The following is a 12730-nucleotide window of genomic DNA, read 5'->3' as shown; positions in this document are numbered from 1 at the left end:
TTTAAGTATATCATGCTGCTCAGCTAATTAAGTTTTTAACATACCATTGTTTTTATTTTACTGAAATTAATCTCTTTAAAATTCATATTATTCCTGTACTGTTAATTTATATATTTAAAATCTCTTACAGTTGATGCAGTTGTCAAGATTCTACTTTCTGTAATCACATGTCCAACCAGTTTGTTTTTCTTTTTTTGTACTTCTCCCATAAGTGCACTTTTTTCTTTAATCCTGTTTATGACTTTTTCATTCTGCACTTTAATTTACTTGCTATAACCATGTTACAATGTTTCAGTTAAGCCAAAGATATTGAGTGATCCAACCTGTCAAAGCTTAAACCATAAAATACAACTAGCACATCCTCTAAGTTGTCAAAAGAAACCACAGTATTATTTATAAATTAAATAATTATCAGAAATTTAATTATTACATTTTTATGCCTATGAAAATCAAACTGTGTAGAATTTTTTTAAAGTATAATTTACCTGTATATCATAGATTGGCTTATCAAAAATTCTAGAAAAAGCAAGTAAGAGGAATATAATTAATTTTCTATATATAGGATCTTATAGGATATAGGATCTATAATTTTTTGAACCTAAAGGATTTTCTTTTTAAAAGTTGATTAATTAACAGAAACTTTAAATAACTGTGATAAAAATTACAAATGATTAACCAAATTCATTAAACAGTGAGCTAAAATATTAATGGATGACTTAGATATTTATTGGATACAGATGAAGAACTTTTGAACTTCATATTGTTTCTTTAATCAATTTCTGATTTATTGAATTTATTAATAAAGCTACATTTTTTTTTAATTTTGTTTCTTAATATTTGCTTCTTGAGACTGTACAAGATTACACTTCACTAACACTCATACATATCATCCTCATTCATCCTGTGATGTAATACCTGATGGTGACTCCCAGAGGCTAAACAGGAAAAAAAGAAATCTGTACTGATCTCACTGTTTATTCTAATTGCTTCTAAACTTATGGTATCATGGCATTTATAGATCCCTGTTTCATTTATCTCAAGCGACTCATTTTTTTAGATTTATGCTATAATTTTTATAATTTTTTTTTTTTTTATCTTAAAATTTTTGATAAATCTTTCATCTTTTATGTATTGTAATCAATCAATTCTGGATTTCTGAATTCTTTACTTAAATACTGTAATTCACAATTATGGATACTAGATATTCTTAATTTTTTTATTATCTACACATACTTTTAGAGATAGTGTTTAACAGATTCTTCCATTTTATAATTACAAAAGAATTTTGATTCAATTCATTAAAAACTTTTACAATCTTAAATGTTTTAATGCAAAATGGATCAAACTTTGTTAACATATTTGACTTTCAACCATTAATCTAAGAGTTAAAATTTATTTTTGTATTGAAGAATTCAATTTTTTTTTTTTTTTTTGCTGTAAGACATAAATGAATATTAATTCTCCAATAATTAGAATGTACTTTTTGAAATCCTTTCCTGTTAATATTTGAAAACTCAATTAGAACAGTTAAAAAATTCCTGTTCAGTTGCACAATCATTACCAGGAGATCTGTATAAACAAATATTTGTAATATCAAAGTTACAATCCAGCAGCTTTACAACACACCTCAGATGAACATTCAATACTAAACTGACGCGAATGTTTTTTTTTTTAATTTAATGATGAACCTGATAATAACATACACTCTCCCTCCCTTTATTAGGACTACAGAAATTAACCGACATCTTAAAGCTATTTACATCTAGGATTTTTTTTTAGCCTCCAGAACCACTGTTAGGTATTGTTTCAGAGGATGAGATGAAAAGGCAATTTTGTAGTGTTTGGTTTGCTTGGCATTTCTCCCACCACCACCCCATTTGGTCGCCCTAAAGCATAAGACCGAATGTTTGTGCCACAAACTGCTACTAAGCCTCAAAACAGTTTAGCGACCAGTGTCCTAACTAGCTCCTAGTGCTAACCTTAAAGCGTGAATGGATAAGCGTGGTACCATATACCACTTGTGTGCATGTCCCACCACCCACTTGTCATATATCACTAAAATGGGTAGGTGCACCCTGTCAACACACACACACACACACACACATATATATATATATATATATACATGCATACTAAAAGTGTATTTTTCTAATCTACAAGATAGAGTTTCAAAAATAGAAAAAGCTCATGGAAAAACCAAAAATACTAAAAAAAAAATGCTAATTAAAATACCTGAAAATCAAACACTGTAATGCCGAGAATTTAAATAAAACCAAGAGATAAAACCACAGCGTTTATATGTATGTGAGTGGTTACATGAAAAAAAGTATGGAAAATATACAAAAGAAGGAAAGAAGAATAATTAGAAAATTGTTAGGTCCTCTAAAGGATAAAAACACATTTAAACTTAGAACCAACAATGAAATATATCAAAATATAGAAAAAGTAACGGAAACAATGAAAAAGCGAAGATTGATGTTCTTCGGTCATCTTATCAGAATTAGTAAAATTAGTTTAACTAAAGAAATTTTTTTCTATAATAGAAAAATAGAAATAAATTGGATTAAAGAAATTAAAAAGACTCTTAAAATTAAAAAATGTAACAAAAAAGACATTAAAAATAGAAACATCTTTAAAATCAAAATTATGATGTTACAGTCTTCTAAGAAAAGGCAGTAAAGAAAATCTGAAAACAAAATGGTTGAAGAATGTAAAGAAAAAAACTAATACGACATTTCACTTCTGTTTACCGTGCAGAAAGAACAAAAAAGTACTAGGAAGAGAAAAAAGTAGCCAAGAAGAAAGAACTTAAAGAAGTTGGAACGTGGTCCTAAAATGACCAAGATTAGAAAAAAAAGTGCTTTTAAAACAAACAACAATAAATTTAATTAAAATGAGTAGGCGTCTATAAAATAGAATCCAGGGAGAAAAATTTTAAAGAATTCTGCACAGAAGGATCAACAATCAGAAAATTTACAAAACATATTGAGGAATATTTATAAACATATCAAATATATATAAATCTTATAAACAAAACCTCATTATCATTATTTCCTTATGATAGAAATTTCATATAGTAGTGATTTTCATTATCATATAATAGAAACTAAACACATATTTTCTATTCTAAAAAATAGAACAGTTTTAGAAATCAGTAGCAACAAATTTAATGAAAAATACATTATGAACACAATGTCTGACTTAGAAAATTAAAGATGTAATTTATTAAATCATTCAAAAACCATTCTTTACATTTAAGAATATTTTTAAGTATAGTAATAAAATATTAGCTTCATTATCTCTAACTGTAGATTACAACAGCAGCAGAATAAATAATTTTATCTCGGTAAAAGAGATAGTAAACATCTATCTTGACAGTTTTAAAATTTGACCATCTTTTTATAAGCATAATTTATTTAAAACTAAGGGTGATAGAAAAATTGTGATAGAAAATTACTAAGGGTGATAGAAAATTTACAGATCTGTAATGTCGGCAAAAAAACAATTCAAGAAATGGTATCACACTTAGAGAAACATTCAAAAATTTTTTTTTTGTCTATCAGTGTAGTAATTATAAGACAATAAATAGTAATGATTCTAACCTTAACAAACAGGGGGTATATAGTCTGGTTTGTGAGGATTACAATGTGATATATATATATATATATAAATATCAGTATGATCAATAGTATCTTTCCTATACTTGCAAAAGTACACATTGATAATAATAAACACAATAAACCCGAAAATTGTAATTTTGCTAAAGATATTTTAGATAATGGTGTATTTGCAATTCAAATACATTTATACAAATTTTAGATATTTCTTACGATCATTTTAATACGCATAATTTAGAGAAATTCCACATATATAGTAATCAAAAAAATCTAATTAATGAACAGAAATTTTTTAAAGAAAATAAATTGTTTAAACAAGTACTAAATACAAACATAAAGAAATAATAATCATAACTAAAATATCATTTCTGATAACAACATGGTTTTCCTTTTAATTACATTTCAATCCATTAACATGCAAACATAACTGTATACGTATTTTAACTTTTGACTTATTTATAATAGTAACTTCGGAGGATGGTTTGAAAAAACTGAAAGATCTCTAAGACTTAACAGTTATTAGTATATTTTATTAAAATATACCAGTGAAACCACGTTCAAGAAATGTTTAATTAATATACTTGAAGTATTTTTTCAAAAACCATTCCCTTCCAAAAAAAAAAGTTAAATACTCAAATTTTAATGAATGCTAGTTTTAAAAAAAATATTCTATTGTAATTTTTAATAGTAAATTATTAATGTAAAATATGTTTTAGGAAAACTAGAATCATACTCTTATAAATGTTTTTTATGGAGAAGGAAAAGTAACAAATTTCAGTTATCAAATGGTAACGTACGTTGTTACTAATACGTGATTATTTTTGGGACTAATTTTTTCTGTACGTGATAAATGTGCAGAAAGAATCTGTTTCATTGAATTTTTAAAAGTTGAAATAAGTTTTTGGTTTTTCTTAAATTTATTGTATTTTACAATCATAGGAGTCTTTTCTTACAAAAATCTAAAAACAATATTTTTATTGCATTTCAGAAAAGTAGTGTTTTGTTAATAAATTTTCTTTAATTATCATCTACTGCCTGTTACACGTACAATTTAATAAAACATTTTGAGAAAATTAAATACGACTCTGTTGCAGAATGTCCCGCTTAAATAGAAATGTGGGGGTTGAAAAGTTGTCGATTAGAACGAGCGTAAAACTGAGAGAGGAACAGGTCTACGGGATCCATCGTTTGTTTGAATAACTCTTGTATTTAAACTAACAAGAAATAAAATTAAGTTAATCGGTCGCTCTCCTTACATAAAATAATTTCACTTATATTAAATATTATTGAAGTTAATAACGGAAATACGTGCAAATATAAATTCTACGTTGAGAAGTGAGATGTTATTATGCAGTATCCTATGATCTTACACTCATACATTATACAACACCGACTCGCTTAATGCGTAACGATTTCATTTTTTTAAATTTTAAATAAAATAAAAAGTAACAAAGTAATTTTTTTTGACAATACCTAATCAGTAACTTAGCAGCCGCTTAATATTTTAGAATCAGTTCTACTAGAATTTTTAATCTCTTTAATTTTGGCGCTTGAGTAAGACAAACAGAGTTTCAGTTTATAAAACGATAAGAGTTTGAGATAGCAACTACAAGTAACGGCTAGTTCAGCAGGGAAAAGCAAAAGGAAATAAATATTTCATAGATAAAAGAAATCGATTAAAAGGCGACAACAAAAAAAAAAAGATTTTAATTTTTTTAAAAATAAACAAAAAATTATCTCAAAAGAAAATTTAATCTAGAACAAAAAAAAAAGAAGTTAATTGTAAAAAGGAAAAAAGAGAATTGTAAAAAGGTCTTAAAAAGCAGACAGGAAACAAAAAGAAACAAGGAACAAAAAACTATTCTAAAAAAGTACAGAGAAAAGGAAAGAAAAACTCCCACCTAGAAAAGGCAAAACCTAGACCGAGAAAAGTAAGTATTAGATAAACTTCATGTAGAAGAAAAGTAAAAAAAAACTTATTAAAAAAAGAACTTTAAATTTCAAAAAGGAAAAGTTGTTAAGTTCAAAAACAACTAAATCCTACAAGAGTAAAAAAAAATTTTCTCAATTAAGTAAAAAACAAGAAAAAACTTTCATAAGTTAGCGTAACAAACTTTAAGAAATTACAGGAAAAATCAAAGAGATCTACAACTTAATACAAAAAAGTTATGAATATATATAAATTAAAGAAAAGTCAATTTAATCCAAATAAAGGAAAAAACAGAAATTATAGAATCATAACGATAATGGAGGGGTGGGATGGTGGGCCCCCTCCTGGTAATTTTCTTGTTTTTCTTTTTACGATTGGAAATTAATTTTTTAAACGTTACATGAAACTTTTTGTACTAAAATCATTATTTTTTTTAATACGGTTTTCAAAATTGACTTTTCTAAATTTATTTTTACGCTTATTGTGTAGAAATAAAATTTAGCAATAGAGGTAAAATTTGTGGCGACTTGAAAATTTCTTATTAATTTGTGCTCGCGATGCAAAATTTTAATAGATGAAAAGATTTCAATAAAACTTTGCTTCATTGTTCATTGAAATTTAACAAACCGATTTATTAAAGATAGTTTCCTTTGATCCATCCAGGCAAACGCCAAGTAGCCCACCAGGTAGTTCTAGGTAAATGTGTCTTCCCAAATCGGCTGATTTGGATGTCGAGAGTTACAGCGTTCAAGTCCTAGTAAAGGCAGTTACTTTTATATGGATTTGAATACTAGATTGTGGATACCGGTGTTCTTTGACGGTTGGGTTTCAATTAATCACAAGCAATAACTGACAGCAGAAAGCAAGAATCCTTTCCGTGGATCTGTCCTCAATTTTAACAGAAGGGTTATCTTCAACATTGTTATTACTTTTAACACGATTGATTAATGGAAAGAGCTATAGATATTGACAATAATTTAAATTATTTCTGAAAACTTATTGAATTATTTACTTTTTGAAGTTAATTTTACAAATATCAACTAAAAATCACAATTTAAAATAAATGTATGTACATTAGAGTGGTCCAAATAGGGCAAAATTTTTGTCGAAAAACGTGCACCCCCTTAATTAAAAAAGTACTCTCAAAAACAAAATTTTTGACGCGTTGATGAACCCTTTCCGTTCGAAAAAGTCATCCCCCACTCCGTTTGAATTTTGAAGGGGATTTAACATGGGTTTTAGGTTATTTTCAAGTCGTTACGATATAGCGCTAGCATGTTTCATCACAAAACTTCAAAAATAACGTATATAAGGGTTTTTGGGGTCGGAGAACACGAATTTGAAGTCAAAAACTTATTTTGACACATCGTAACTGTCAAAATCGCTGTCAATCAATTGACAACTAGCGTTCTTATGAAGGAAAATCAATGTTAGACATTACAAAAATTGTCAATAAGGGTTTTCAAGGTCGGAGAACACGAATTTGAAGTCAAACTCTTATTTTGACAAGTTAAAACTGTCAAAATCGCTGCCAATTAATTGACAACTAGCTTTTTTATGTAGAAAAATCAATGTTAGACATTACAAACAACGTTAATTAGGGTTTTTGGGGTCGGAGAACACGAATTTGAAGTGAAAAAAATTGTTTTGACACATTAAAACTGTTGAAGTCGTTGTCAATTAAAAAAAAATCTGAAGGATAGATTCAAAAAGATCAACTCTCATTTTATTTAAAAAATTTTATATTCATGTATATAATTATTCAAATAATGTCGTTAAAATTTTATGATTTCTATTTCTATTATTATATTACATTACATATGTAATGTAATTATATACATTTGGATGTTTTTTGCGATGATCATTTACAATTTGTAGTATATATTGCAATTGACTTTCATCAATAGTGAATTTACATCTAAATTCTTTCACCGACTTAACCATTCTTTTTGAGCAGTCATTGACGACCTTTAGATTTTTGACACGATTCAAAGCAGCCAAATAATCTTCGTTTTCGCTCCACTTACACGGATCAATTTCTAGAAAGCTAGTCGCAAGTTCGAATCGTTTAAAAAAATTCAAGGACTCCGTGTCGACAAAAAAGTCGATTTCTTTGTTTAACAATTCGTTAACATTTTTAGTTTCGTAGCGTTTCGTGTGATCAGGTTCGATATCATAATCACAATCATCATCTGTCGCAGATAATAAATTTTCGTAAGTTTCACCCGAAATTGCTAGTTTTTCAACCGTTTTCAGTTTTAATTCGGTTGAGATGTCTTCATCAAAAAGAGCTAGCGTACCTAGCCAAAATGAGGTTTTTTACTTCAAATTCATGTTCTCCGACCCCAAAAACCCTAATTAACGTTGTTTGTAATGTCTAACATTGATTTTCCTTCATAAGAACGCTAGTTGTCAATTGATTGACAGCGATTTTGACAGTTACGATGTGTCAAAATAAGTTTTTGACTTCAAATTCGTGTTCTCCGATCCCAAAAGCCCTTATATACGTTATTTTTGAAGTTTTGTGATGAAACATGCTAGCGCTATATCGTAACGACTTGAAAATAATCTAAAACCCATGTTAAATCCCCTTTAAAATTCAAGCGGAGTGGGGGATGACTTTTTTCGAACGGAAAGGGTTCATCAACGCGTCAAAAATTTTGTTTTTGAGAGTACTTTTAAATCAGGGGGTGCACGTTTTTCGACAAAAATTTTGCCCTATTTGGACCACTCTAATGTACATGCGCAAATTAAAAATTATTCACAAGCTGTTTAATTTTGAAATTAATTAACATGTACGTGCACGGTTGATTTTAAACAAGTAATTAATAGGTAATTAACAGGCGAGTCAAAATGTAGATTTTTATCTTACTTTTATTACTTAACGCAACTATATGGAGACGGCTTGCAACACACAAGAGTAAAGCTAGATGTATTAAATCGTTTCTATTTAAAATTTTAGTTTATTATTATGCTAATATTATGTTTCTTACGGAATAAATACACGCTACAGTACATTAAGGAAGTTTAGTATTGCTATTATTACTATAAAGCCAGAAAATAACTTCATAACTTCTGCAATAGTAATAAAAACAAGATTAAAATAAAAAAAGAATTAAAATTAAATTATATTTCTTCTTAAAAATCACTGAATATTGTCATATCAAAGAGTATTATTGAAGTAGAAGTAATATCAAAAATTTGCACTATTTCTCTATTAATTTTATATATTTTACAGAATCCTAACCTACTTACTAGCGTTTCCTATTTCACGACTACTAATTTTCCAATCTCTTGCTTTTCTATCAGATAGCAGCATCATCACCGTCTTAAATCACACTTATTATCTTATTACTCGATGTTAACCTTTATTTCTCTACGTTAACTTCATTTCAAATTCCCTTTCTTATCTCCTTTAAGAATTTTCTTCACTTTTTAAGAATTCTTACTTTTTGTATTAAAGAGATTACACGGGCAATGTAAAGGCACGGGTGTACAGATCGATGCGTTTAGGTTTCCGTTTCCAATAATCCGGTGGTATTTGCAGAGGATTATGAGATATTACTTATACGATCGACTGCTTGATTAAGGAGTGTGAGAAGTAGCGGCTGCAGGTAAATGGAACCGAGTCCCAGATTTCTGATGACAGGAACAGACGCGAACGATTTAGTGAAAACATCAAAGAGTGCAAATTTTAGCAGTATTTTATTTTAGAGTCGGAAACGAAACAAAATGTAAATAAAGGAAAAGAATTTATGAGAAAATTCATATTATTTTGCGGGATGATATCATAAAGAGAATCGAATATTAATTTTTAGATACGTTACAAAATCGCGTTCTCTACGGAGTACAAATTTGGGCTAAAAGCGCATAAATCGAGAGGTTGAATGTCGTAGAGATTAGGTATTGAAGATGATGTCGGACGGCAGAAAATGGAATTCAAAATAGATTTTTGAACAGTTACCTTATGAGAGAAGAAAGAGGGCAAGAAATTCAGCCGGTGTCAGCGCTGCTATAGACAGAAGACAGATTGACTCTGACAAAGTTAAACGGAAAGGAGACTGTGAGAGCGAGAAATGATCATTCATGTAGTAGGACCTTGCTTGTAACTACGATCTCGCTTATTTAAAATAACAACATTCACTCTATAAAACCAGGCGGCATAACTACTTCATTCGACACAGCAAAATACTTAGGTCTATTAGAGAGGGAATTATTATGCTTCCATAGCTATTTTCAGTAAACTACCGACCCGTTTAATACAGCTTCCCGCCAAATTTATTTACTTAAAGTCAACTTAAACTATTGGCTTTTACAGAACCGTTATGCGTGTCCAGATTCTTTTTTAAAATACTAATTAAAAGTACATAAAGTTTTTGTACCTCGATTAGCATATGATCTTCAAACGCGCTCAAGTATTGTATGTAATATTTACGTCTCCAGGAACGTTTTTTTTTATACTTAGGCTTTTATTACTATCACATATTTATTTTACCCGTATTTCATACATTTATTGTTTTTATATATTAATAAGAAAGATTTCTATTTATTGTAATTATTAAATTTATTATAATCACTGTTTTTATATTAATAATTAATCGATTGTTTTTTAATGTTGCAATAGTGCTGTGTTCAAGGTTATTATTAAGAGCCTTCAATCATTTTCATCTATTCCTTAAGCAACAGTCTGTGGGATGTCTGCAATACATACTACATATGGTAACTAAAATTATTCCTATCGGTCTCAATTTGTCTTATCGGTTGTAACGGTAAGCCATTGAAACGGGATTCTAAACATGTTTTTTTTTTTTTTTTTTTGAAAGATTCGGGTATGTACGATAACGTTTGGCGATAGATTCTTCTTTTTATAGCGCTTAATTATTATGGAGTATCGGATGGCTGAACAGCGTACATTTGCGATTAAGCGATTTACAAAAACGGTCATAATTCTACGCTTGCGCACTAAATATCCGAATAATAGCGTTTATCCTAAAAAAGGTGTTTTGACGCGACTTCAAAATTCGTCAGAACGGTGCGCTATCGTTAGTCCCTACTGTTAAAGCCTGGATGCAGAATTTTGAAGAAACGGGCTCAGTTGAACAAGAGGCCTCCTTCCTGGTTTATATACATCTGAAAACAGAATCGCCGAAAGAGTTAACAACGTTACGAAGTACAAACGGACTGCATCGTCGTCGTTCGGATTCACTCGGTTCGTTGAACATCAGCGTTCGAAGAATTTTTCATAAGGATTTACGTGTACATCCGCATAAAATTCAAGCGGGGCAGGAAATAGATTTAATCGTCAGAATACACTAACGAATGTCAAATCGCATTTCTATTTACGCGAATACGTAGATAAACAGAACTTACGATATCCGGCGACAACAGTCTTAACGAAAGTTATCAAGAACCGCTACACAGAACCAGTCGCCGTACGGTGAGCAAAATAGAATCCTCTGAAACAACCCCTCCGTATTAATGTGGATCGAACAACTTTATAAATGTTTCTTTGAGGACGGTTAAGTACCGTCACCGACGCGTCCGAGTAACCGTAGAATTGTAGCTTCTCAAACAGCGCTGGAATCTGAAGTCAATCGAGACGTGTGGCTTTAACGGGACGGGTCGACCGGTTAGGGTTTCAGTTAACCACACATTTCAGTAACGGTCGACCTGAGACTGTACAAGACTGCACTTCATTTACACTCGTACATATCATCCTCTGAAGTATTATTTGAACGGTAATTACCGAAGGCTAAACAGGAAAAAGAAAGAAAAGGTCGACCGGTTAACGACTAGGCGATCAATAAATGCGGTTAAACGACCGTTCCCAGACCGCGTTATCTCCAGAAACGGCGGTTTAACTTGGTCCGTGAAAAAAAAATCGTTACAAAGTTATCAGAATTCCTGCGGCTACGCCGTAATTTCGTGATCGTCAAGAGATGGGATACAAAAATTCAACTAGAAAAATTTGTGAATAGAAATGGCGGTGAGCATTTTCAGTTTTCAGCGTTCAGAAATTAGAACGATTTAAGTTAAATAAACTGTCGATTTGTAGGTCTAGTTCTTTTTTAAATAAATAAATAGAAAAATTATTTTGTTTTTAAAATCGTCTGTTTTATTAGCTTGCCGTTAGAAGTTGTAAAAAAAAATCTATAGCGCCTAGAGCTCGGTAAAAAATGACGGTAGGAAAATCTATCGACTACAAAAATCTATCGGCGATCTGGACAATCCCCGAATCTCAACGGTAGCCCTCAGCACGCGCTGTCTGCTAATGAAATTTTCACACAGTGCGAACATCTCATACGCGCACACATGCAAACGCTTAAAAACGGGTAGCAGACGCATCGTTAAACGAAAGACCGACTAAAAATTGAAAGTAATTTAGTCGTTAACTACTCGCAACTCACGGACTGCGGTGGGGAGGCGACTGTGGAAACTGTTATCGTGAGCGGTGAGGAGGAGAGACTGCTGCTCTTTCGTTTCACTTAATAGCGCCACTTGTGTACGCTTAGCGCTATTAGCTTGTTAAGAGTGACATCCGCGGTCGAGTTGCGAAATTATCAAACTACTTAAAGAAAAGCCGAAGGTTAAGTGTTATTGACTTTTTGGATCCTATTAACCTGTACGGAAATTTATATTTAACCGGTCGAATCGTTCGTTCCGTACCTGACGACCTTCGATAATTATGTTTACTTATCTACTCGTACTATGATCGCTCATATAGGATTCCGCTGTTCTACGAGTATTTTCTATTTATAAAGCAGGACAAAGTTTTTGATCGCCCGCTGAAGATTTTGACACGGATTGAAATGTAAGTACGTAAATAAATCACAGCATCGGTAATTTTTTTTAATTAAAAACTTTAAAAAGGCACAGGAAAAGTTAAAAAAAAACTTTAATGGAATTTTACTCCAACTTTAGAGAAGAAATTCATAAATATTTTACCGTCTAGTAAAAATTGCTTTAATTTTTTTTTGCGGTCGTTTTCATTTTTAATAAGTTCAAAAATAATTTATTTAAAAGTTTTTCTTTTGAAATAACTTTAAATATATCGATATAATATTCTTTACGTATTGTAACCGTTTATATCGTTCTTAATATTGACTGTGTTTTTAATATATAAAATTATTTATTTATTATACTTTAGTGAACAGAGTGAAACACGACTGTGTAGTCAGACTCG

General features: G+C 30.2%; 1 protein-coding gene across 3 annotated transcripts in view; it reads left to right on the top strand.

Moving 5' to 3' along the window:
• Positions 1-11984: 11984 nt before the first annotated feature.
• Positions 11985-12730, top strand: part of LOC142325632 (UDP-glycosyltransferase UGT5-like) — an 80073-nt gene continuing 79327 nt past the window's right edge. Inside the window, exon 1 of one of the 3 annotated variants that reach the window (XM_075367633.1) lies at positions 11985-12358. The gene's annotated coding sequence lies outside the window, so the exon portion shown is untranslated. The remainder of the gene's footprint in view (positions 12359-12730) is intronic. The other 2 variants (XM_075367632.1, XM_075367634.1) reach the window with 2 other exon arrangements.

Source organism: Lycorma delicatula, chromosome 5, assembly GCF_047948215.1.
Source record: "Lycorma delicatula isolate Av1 chromosome 5, ASM4794821v1, whole genome shotgun sequence".
Lineage (NCBI taxonomy): Eukaryota > Metazoa > Arthropoda > Insecta > Hemiptera > Fulgoridae > Lycorma > Lycorma delicatula.
Note: the sequence above shows the minus strand (reverse complement) of the source record. Positions and strands in the feature narration are given on the sequence as shown.